The 10,389-nt window shown below is 43.9% G+C and overlaps 1 pseudogene; it reads right to left on the bottom strand.

The window, feature by feature from the left end:
- Positions 1–504: 504 nt before the first annotated feature.
- Positions 505–929, bottom strand: LOC123405399 (annotated as a pseudogene).
- Between the last annotated feature and the right edge of the window lie 9,460 nt (positions 930–10,389).

The raw sequence follows: 10,389 nt of genomic DNA, 5'->3' as shown, positions 1-10,389 counted from the left end.
TAGATCTTGTTGGCATTTATTGAATCATGTCGAATCATGTGAAGAATAGATCTTGTTGGAATTTCTTGAATCATGTCGAATCATGTCGAATCATGTGAAGAATATATCTTGTTGGAACTTCTTGAATCATGTCGAATCATGTGGAATCATGTCGAATCATGTGAATAATAGATCTTGTTGGCATTTCTTGAATCATGTCGAATCATGTGAAGAATAGATCTTGTTGGCATTTCTTGAATCATGACGAATCATGTGAAGAAGAGATCTTGTTGGAATTTCTTGAATCATGTCGAATCATGTGAAGAATAGATCTTGTTGGAATTTCTTGAATCGTGTCGAATCATGTGGAATCATGTTGAATCATGTGAAGAATAGATCTTGTTGGAATTTCTTGAATCATGTCGAATCATGTGAAGAATAGATCTTGTTGGAATTTCTTGAATCGTGTCGAATCATGTGGAATCATGTTGAATCATGTGAAGAATAGATCTTGTTGGCATTTCTTCAATCATGTCGAATCATGCAAAGCTTGGTGAAGAACCACCTGTTCTTGCCGGTCTTGAACCTCTCCTCTAGCTTGGCCTTGGCGGACTTGGCGGCGGTTAGCTTCTTGTCCTTGGTGGTGAGAGAGTCGGGGGCGCTGGAGACCGCCTCCTTGAGGTTGACGTCGAGGGTGTAGCAGGTGGGCATGAGGTGGGTGAAGTTGACGAGCTTGAGGAAGACCTTGACACAGGACTTCTTGGCCGTCTTCTTGGCTGAGTCCTTGCCGATCACCTTCTTCGGGTATTTTGCCAAGCCGGCGACCATGCAGTGTCCGTAGGGGCGGTCGTGGGTGCCTCCTCAAACACGCGCACGATCACCGCCTTCTTCCCAGCGTACCTGCCCTGCAGCAGGATTACCGCCTTGCCCGGCTTCAGGAACTTCACCATCTTCCTTCTCCTCTCCACGCGATGCGCCGCCGCCGATGGATTTCGGGTTGGGGGGGTTGGAGGCTGTGGGCGGGGGAAAGCTGGCGGCATGGGTGGGAAGGAGATTACATAGGGTTGACGGTGCTAGGGTTTCGCCGAATCATGTGAAGAATATATCTTGTTTTTGGTGGTTCTTCACCAAGCAGCTCGGCCGTGGCAGGCACACGCCATTCGTGTCAGTTTGTGGCACCAACCGGGACCGAAGACATCCTTTCGTGTTGGTTGGTGGAATAAACCGGGACCAAAGACTCCCTTTAGTGTCAGTTTTCGGCACAAACCAGGACTAAAGGTCTCTTCTTCCCGCCCGTAAGGCTGCTGAAAATTGACTTTTAGTCCCGGTTAGTGGATCCAACCGGGACGAAAGGGCAGCGTTGGTCCCGGTTTGTTCCTCGAACCGGGACAACAGGTTTTCGCATATAAGGCAGGAGTTATCGAATTTTCCCCAACCTCTCCCATGTTTCCCGCACCGCCGCCGCCGATCCATTCCTCCTCCTCGTCACCGCCATCCCCGAGCATGTCGTCGTCGCCGCCCCCGAGCTCGTCGTCGTCGCCGCCCCCGAGCCCGTCGCCGTCGCCGCCCCCACCCCAAGCCCGTCATCGTCGCCGCCCCCGAGCCCATCGTCGTCGCCGCCCCCTCCCCAAGCCCGTCGTCGTCGCTGCCCCCGCCCCAAGCCCATCGTCGTCGCCGCCCCCAAGCCCGTCGCCGTTGCCGCCCCCGCCTCGCGCCCGTCATCGTCGCCGCCCGCTAGCCCGTTGCCGTCGCCGCCCCCGCCCCGAGCCCGTCGTCGTCGGAGCCCCCGCCCCGAGCCCATCGACGACCTCGACCTCGGCCTCGACCCCGACCTCGACCCCGACACCGACCCAAACCTCTAGTGATACATCCCCATGTCTAGGGTTCTTGCTAGGATATGATTCTTGTATATTTGCAAAATATTTGCTGAAGCCTCGAATGTTGTTGTGGAAATATTTGCAAAATATATATATTGTGTTTTATTATTGTATATTTGGTGTCATACTTGCATGTTGAGAAAAATAGGTAGTGGGCGCTAGCTAAATTCAAATGTATTATTGTATAAATGATAACTAGAAAGTAAAACATTAAACAATAAGAAAATTTTCTCACGGGAATTTGTGTCAACGTCGACAATGCTCGGCCCGCATCCTCGTCGTCGAGTGGTCAGCGAGAGCCTGCTTGATAGGCGCCATGTCCGGGACTGGGCTCCGCCGGGCTGGCACTGGGATGTGCTACCTTCCAGGGGGCGCACCTTGGTGAGGAATACAGGTCTCATCGTTGACTCAGAGCTTCTTTGGTGGCGGTCGCTTGGGCCATTATCGGTGCCAAGGGAGCTCGCCCCCACGGAGGTGGTACGTCGCCGTGTCAGGGAGGAGGACGAGCATGTCTATCGCTGCATGGCTGTGTTGGATGCCAGGTTCTCAAATACCTGGCAGGTTCTCCAGGGACATCACCCGAGCTATGATCCGGTGATGGTTCCTTATCTTTGGGTTGCCATCGCCTGCACTGTGAGACGTCAATTGGATTTTTATCAGTGATATTGTATGATAATATTCGATATGTATTAGTGATAATATCGATTATGTTTCGGTTTGTCGTTGCTCCTTGTATGACTTTCATGAGTTGTTTAATGAGTAAGATGATGATGAGTTATATGTCATTTATTTGATGTGTGTATGTTATTGCACGGAACACCTCCGAGTACGTATGTAGAGGATGATGCATTCTGAATATAGAGATGTCTTGGTGTTCTTGTGACGTGTGTGTTTAGGAAGGAAAGACTCGACAGACCTAAAGTCAACACGTTGCATATTGAGTAATAGTTATCTGTTTTATAATTAATAGTGATATGTCATATAAGTTTCCTGGTAGTTGCCTTTGATCGATTTTAAATGTTTCAACTATGAACATAGGAAATGTCTGACGACGAAAGGAAATTCACTATGTGTGAATACTGCCAAGACGAGCGCGGCCTGTGCGACATGCCTCGCCTAGTTGATGATAGGCGCTTCAGCATCATGCTGGATGAGGAATCGAAGTGGATAGAGTAAGTCACAACGACAAGTCTTTTTTCGTAAACAAGCATGACTTCTTTTGCTTCAACTTATAATTTTTATTTTTTACTATTCTACTAGCATATCCCCTACCATGCAAGAATTTATGTCTTGGATAAGATTGGTTTCAGTACTGGAAAAACTATGGAGGTAAAGATAGTTCACCTGAGGATCGAGCATGGTTATACTTTTGTCGTAAAGTTGTAAAATGCAGACACCTACTCCTTTTTTGAATGCAGAACTTGGGTAGCACTATGCAAGGCTTATGCATTTGAGCCTAATATGCTTATCACCTTTGATATTTGTCTGAAAGATGAAATTGAAGGTAATATCGACATCTGAGTCGATGTGTAGAGGCCTCGAGTTCTACCATTATGTGAGTTTCTCAACCATATTTATTAAGTAATTTATATTGTTTATTTAAAAATAGTTGACAACTTATTTCCATTGACAGCTTATTTTTGTTCTTCAAAAAATGTACGGAAGATGGTAGACAGAACCTATTCCTCCAATGATGAAGCAAAATTAACTTCTAAGGAGAAACATCATCTTGTCGCATTTATCAATGATCTTGAGAATTACAATACCTATCAACAAACTCCCCCACATTATGGTCAATACGTGCCACTAGTACACGTGGTGAACTACGGTAACATGCATGGAGATTGCATGGTAAGATTTTCTACTATTACGACATCTGTGCATCTTTTGCATAAATTCTTGGAAAACTAAACTACATTGCTAGCTACAAAGTTAATACTATGTTTTTCAACAGAAAATCCCGCAAGATTGTGTGCCTCATCTGATGTTTCCAATAGGTTGTGTTGATGTTATGAGCATACGACCAGCACATCTAGGTCAGCCTAGGTATCTGCATCACTCTTGTCCATATCGGACTTCTAAAACTGATGAATGACAATCAAAGATTGGAAAAAATGTATGGTCAGTCGTAGAGAGCTACTTGGAAGCAACATTGTGCGTAGGCCAAGAATGGGAGACAAGATGATCTCCATTCTCCATAATGGAGAGTCAGGGCCTATCTTGTTTTATGATATTCTACCTAAGAGAGGGTAGAGTAGGTCCTATGAGAGAGGAGTAGGTCCTAGTTACAATGTGTTATTATGTGCTACAATGCGTTATAGTTGATGATGAGGAGGAGGAGGAGTTGTGATTATGACTAGTGACCTACTTTTATTATATGATGTCTCATTGACGAAAATTATGATTAAATAGTGTTGGTGGTAATGACTATGATGATTATTAGCTATAGTGATGCAAGAGTTTTTATATTAATATGATGATGATGTTTATCATGATTATCATGATGATTTTTTATTATGGTCATGATTGGTTATTATATCAATGGGGGAAGGAAAGCGGATTAGATTCATGTATGGATGAATCTTCGACATTGGGTTCATTAGCCCAGATGTCGTAAATGAATGGTCGGTACGCCACAATACCTAAGAGACCGAGGATAACTTGCTAAAATTCTTACTTCTACATCACGGAGAAAGAGAGGTCACTTCTCTGTATTAGCTATCTAACACAATATGAAACCCCTAAATTAACCCTCCAAAACCCCCAACACACACACCCATTCAAAAAAAACTCCACCTCCTGGTCCCGGTTCGTATTACCAACCGGGACTATAGGCCCTCCTGCCTGGGCTCCCCGCAGAGGCCACGTGGAGGCCCTTCTGTCCCGGTTGGTAAAGGAACCGAGACTAAAGGTTTTGGGATTTAGTCCCGACAGCTAATGAGCCCGTGGAACCGGTACAAATTGGCCATTTTCTACTAGTGAGTATAAACACCATGGCAATTCATGTGCAATAGACATGGCAAACTTTAACCCCAAAAAGTCATCGAAACGTAATGATATGAGATCTAGTTTCGAACATCTCATCGTGATGGATTTCATGGTGAAAATGGATCTTCAATCAGATTTTTCATTTAAAAGATAAAACATTTTAAAAACTAGAAATCCAAAAAAGATTCCCACATGCATGCATGCGGTGACGTGACTGCAATTTGTGTGTTATAGGCGTGTGGGCGGATGTTGCTCCCACCACACGTGTGGGCGTTATCACCGTCCTTAATTTAAGATCTCTGCCGCAAGTTTGTGTTTGATGTTTGGCCTTAGTGGCCCTATCTACGTAAGACTCGACCATAATAGTCATAATTTGTGGAAGACGGTATATATGGATGTAAGACTCTTGTTATTCAACTTATGTGTGTTCAGTAAGCATTGATCTTTGGGATCACTATACACGTTCATTCGGTGATCACGACTTATGAGTCGGGGTCCCCACAAATTGCAACTTGGTCTTTTTGTCCTAGGGACCCCCTTTATATAACAGGTTGGACCCCTAGGGTTACAAGAGAATCCGGGTCATACTTTCCAATCTGTATCTAGTCTAACTCTTGTTAATGTCATCTCGTGGATCAAGAAACTCCTCATCTGGGCCTTCTCCACAAGCCGGTCCACAAGGCTCCTCCTGGAATCATCCCATGGATAGATCTTAGTATGGGCTTTGCAGTTTTCCTCCCAACGCCATCTTGATTAAGACATGGGGTGGCCCATAGTGCCCAAGGCTCTTGGACGGGTCATATATGGGTCGGGACATAGCCGTGGGGAAGATCCCCAACATATATGATCATATGATATACAACTAGTTCTCCACCTTCACTTCGGGGCCAAGAGAAGTTAGAGACCACGTCGCCCAGGTTCCGGACTCAGATTCGGACTACACCGACATACATGACTTCAAACGCCTACAAGATTTACATCTGGACTCCGAATGGGGTTAATATTTTTTGGTTTGAAATCTTATACGTGGACTTTCCAACCTAATTTGATTCACCTTCAAATTCATCCACAATACGGAGGTATCATTGAAATAGTGTGATGCTCCCATAGAATCCGAATCAAACTAAAAGTTAAAAAGGTGTTGCGTCCCCTCCACTTGGGCCCATGGGCCTTGTACGATCTAGGGTTTATTTCTAATTGTCTTGGGACGTGCCTCCACCCCCTTGGAGGCCACCCCTTTGAAAGCACATATGCTCCCTTGGTGGTTTTGATAATTCATGACAACATACATTGTCTCTTGGACTAACACTTTTACCCAATATATTTTAGGTATAGTCCACACACAGCTTTAGCTATAGGATTGTGAGGAGATGCCCCCTGATGAAGGAAGGGGTGGGATTGGATCAAGCTTCAAGCAATAAGACTCTTCATTTTACACTTTGTGAGAAATCACTTTGATTCCATAGGAAAGCCAATACTATTAGAAGGGGATAAGATATTATGATGAATTGGTTGCCCAAGTTCTTAGAGATAACCACCAAAAATACTTAGCCATTCTCCCACAAAATATATCTGTCCCAATCCACATATGCAAAATTGGTGCCACCAACATTTACTACTCGTATGTACCGATTTTACACATAGACATATCATATGCCAATCCCACCATCTCGGTACAACCAACATTTATGTTGGTGCCACCGAGATTGGGTGACCAACATTCTGTTGAGATAACTTCAAGTTTCGGAATTTCCGAGTTTGAAGTCAGTCTCACCAAGTTTGGAAACTAGTCTAGGTCATCGTATCGGTACCATCAAGATTCCTATATTGGTCTCGCCGAGAATTCAAAATTTGCCACATTTGGTGCAACTCGGTACCATCGAGATTAATTTTAGTGTCAATGAGTTGGACCATAATGTTGTAACGGTTGGATTCTGGGAGTTGCATATATATACCCCTCCACCTACCTCTCATTCGTCGAGGAAACACTCAGAACACACATACAGTTGCCAGATCCATTTTTCTGAGAGAGAGCCACCTACTAATGTGTTCAGATCAAGAGATTCCAATCCTACCATTTCAAACTTGATCTATAGCCTACCCAAGTTGCTTTCCACAAGATCAATCTCTCCTACCCATGCCAAACCTGAGAGAGTGTGAATGAGTGTTGAGGAGACTATATTTTGAAGCACAAGAGCAAGGAGTTCATCGTTCTACTACATCTGTTACCTTTTGGAGGGTGGTGCCTCCTAGATTGGTTAAGTGTCGCTTGGGAGCCTCCTACTTCGTGTTGTGGAGTTGAGCCAACATGTTTGTAAGGACAAGGAGATCGCCTACTTCATGAAGATCTACCGTGAGTGAGGCTAGTCCTGTGTGGACAGAAGCCATGGTGGAATAGACAAGGCCGCTTTTTTGTGGACCCCTTGTGGGTGGAGCCCTACCATCCGTGGACTCTTGCAGTCGTTACCCTCCGTGGGTTGAAGTCTCCACTAACATGGACATACGATAGCGCCACCTATCGGCACCATGCCAAAAATCGTCGTGTCAACTTCTTCGCGTTTGATCTTCCTAAACTCTACTCCTTACTACATGTGCAAAGTCTATACTTTCCGCTGCCATATTTGTTGACTAGCATGTGTAGGGTGGACTAGACTTGTTATAATCGCTAAAATTTGCCAACCATTACATTGGGAAAAGGCTAGGATTTTGATTTAAGAAAGTAGTCCATTCACCCCCCTCTAGACACCTGTTCAATCGATCTCGCAATTGGTATCAAAGCAAGGTCTCCAAAACCTTGGTATAAACACCATTGGAGGAAGATGGATGTGCCTCGTTTGGGGAATATTAGTTGTAGAGTGCCTATTCTTGATGGGGAATATTTTAGACAATGGAAAGATGAAATTCTTGATATATTTGATAAATTCCATTTGCACAAATATGTTGAATATCCCTATGAGCCTCCCATTGATCCTTTGTATCTTTCTCATGATGAAGAACTTGATATGCTTGGTAACCTAAAAACTGTTAATCTAATCATTAGGGGACAACCAAGAAATGTGCTTAATCAATTGCAAAACTTTGAGTGTGCTCACACTTTGTGGAAAGACTTAGAGAAAAGATATCCCGACTATTCACTAAAAAATCTTGACATCATTTTCCATAAATGCATTGCCTTTCACAAAATGAAGCCAACCAATCCTAATTTTGATAAATGCCTTTTTGAGCTTCGTGACCTCATGTGTGCTAAAGGAGATGTCACTACCATAAACAATGTCATTGTTGAAGCCATTCACATGCATAAATATGAATATTATCATAGTCAAAATTCTGATGAAATTCTTGTTTCCTATGACGAGGATATTTCGTCCGACGACGACAATATAGAGCATGGCTACTACAATGAAGATGAAGGGTTTGACATTGAGTATGAGAAGACCATGAGGAAAGGAGTGGGTTCTTGACAGTGGATGCACCGATCACATGACCGGATATAAAGACATGTTTCATGCGATCACACCAAACCGTGGACCGCAAAGGTATGTGACCTTTGGAGACAACTCTAAGGGTAAGGTACTTGGTCTTGGTAAGGTGGCCATATCTCATGATAGTTCCATTCAAAATATCATACTTGTTGAATCCCTTGGATACAATCTTCTTTCCATATCTAGACTAGCAGACTTCGGTTTCAATGTGATATATACGGAAGTTGACTGCCAAGTGTTTCGCCGTGATAACTATAACATGGTCTTTACTGGTTTCCATAGAGGTGATCTATACATTGTCGATTTCACTAAAAACTCCAAACCCCATACATGTCTTATTGCAAAATCTTCTAAAGGTTGGTTATGGGCATAAAAGGTTAGGACATGTAGGTATGCGTAACCTTGACAGGCTTATAAAAGGTGATCATATTCTTCGTGTTAGAGATGTTACCTTTGACAAAGATAAACTTTGTAGTGCTTGTCAAGCAGGTAAGCAAGTCGGTGGAAGTCATCCCGTAAAGAACATCATGACTACTAGAAGTCCACTCGAGCTGCTTCACATGGGTCTTTTTGGTCTCAATTCTTACAAGAGCCTCGGTGGAAATTCTTATGGTTTAGTCATTGCTGATGATTTTTCTAGATTTACGTGGGTATTCTTTCTCGATGATAAGTCACAGGTACAAAAGGTCTTCAAGAACTTTGCTCGGAAAGCTCAAAATCAGTTTGAAGTGAAGACCAAGAAAGTTCGGAGCAACAACGCAATGAAGTTCAAGAACACAAATGTGGATACTTTTCTTGATGAAGAAGGTATCTCACATGAGTTCTCGGCGACGTACACACCTCAACAAAATGGAGTTGCTGAGAGGAAGAATCGGACTCTCGTAGAGATGGCGAGAACGATGCTTGATGGATATAAGTCACCAAGACACTTTTGGGCAGAAGCCGTGGAAACAGCTTGTCACGCCATAAACCGACTCTACTTACACAAGCTTCTCAGTAAAATGGCATACGAGCTACTCACCGGTACGAATCCCAAGTTGGATATTTTCGAGTATTCAGCTCTAAGTGCTACATTCTTGATAAGCATCGTCGCACTAAAATTGCTCCTAAATCTCATGAGGATTTCCTATTTGGTTACGGATCAAACTCTCACAGTTACCGTGTCTACAACAGCTTCACTCCAAAAGTTGAAGAGACGGTAGATGTGAAGTTTGATGAATCTAATGGTTCGCAAAGTCGAACAATTTCCAAATGATGTAGGAGGTAAGGAACCTTCACAAGCCATCCAAGATCTACCTATTGGCAAGATTCGTCCCATGGAGGTGAAGGAAAGTACTTCATCAATTCAAGTGGAAGCTCCTACTTTGCGTCATGGCGAACCACAAAACGACATGGAGGCATCCACGAGCAGTACACGACATGATGAAGAAGAGGAAGAAGTACAATGTGATGATCCACCTCAACCTTCCTCACCACCACCTCAAGGAGTTGACACCGTCAACGTGCAAGAAGATGATGATGAAGAAGCTCCAGCATCCAACAAGAAGAAGCTGTCACGAGTTCGAGCAAGAGTGGACAAAGATTATCCGCTGAATCAAATCTTCGATGACATACAAACCGGGAGAATCACTCGCTCTAAATCTCATTTAGCTAACTTTTGCAAGCATTATTCATTTATCTCTAGCATTGAGCCTTTGAAGGTTGAACAATCCCTTTAGTACCCAGATTGGGTGAATGGCATGCACGAAGAGCTACACAACTTCGAGAGCACTTAGGTGTAGACACTTGTTCAAAACCCCGAAGGCGAGCAATACATCATCGGTACAAGATGGTTGTTTCGGAACAAGCAAGATGAAGATGGACAAGATGTACACAACAAGGCGCCTCTCATAGCCCAAGGATACAAGCAAGTTGAAGGTATGGACTATGGTGAAACTTATGCCCCCGTTGCTAGACTTGAAGCCATTCGCATTCTTCTCGCTTATGCCAATCACCAAGATCTTACTCTTTACCAAATGGATATCAAGAGTGCTTTTCTGAATGGTGAAATTGAGGAGGAGGTT

The sequence above is a fragment of the Hordeum vulgare genome, chromosome 6H, assembly GCF_904849725.1.
Source record: "Hordeum vulgare subsp. vulgare chromosome 6H, MorexV3_pseudomolecules_assembly, whole genome shotgun sequence".
Taxonomy (NCBI): domain Eukaryota; kingdom Viridiplantae; phylum Streptophyta; class Magnoliopsida; order Poales; family Poaceae; genus Hordeum; species Hordeum vulgare.
This window is presented reverse-complemented; position numbering and strand designations above follow the sequence as displayed.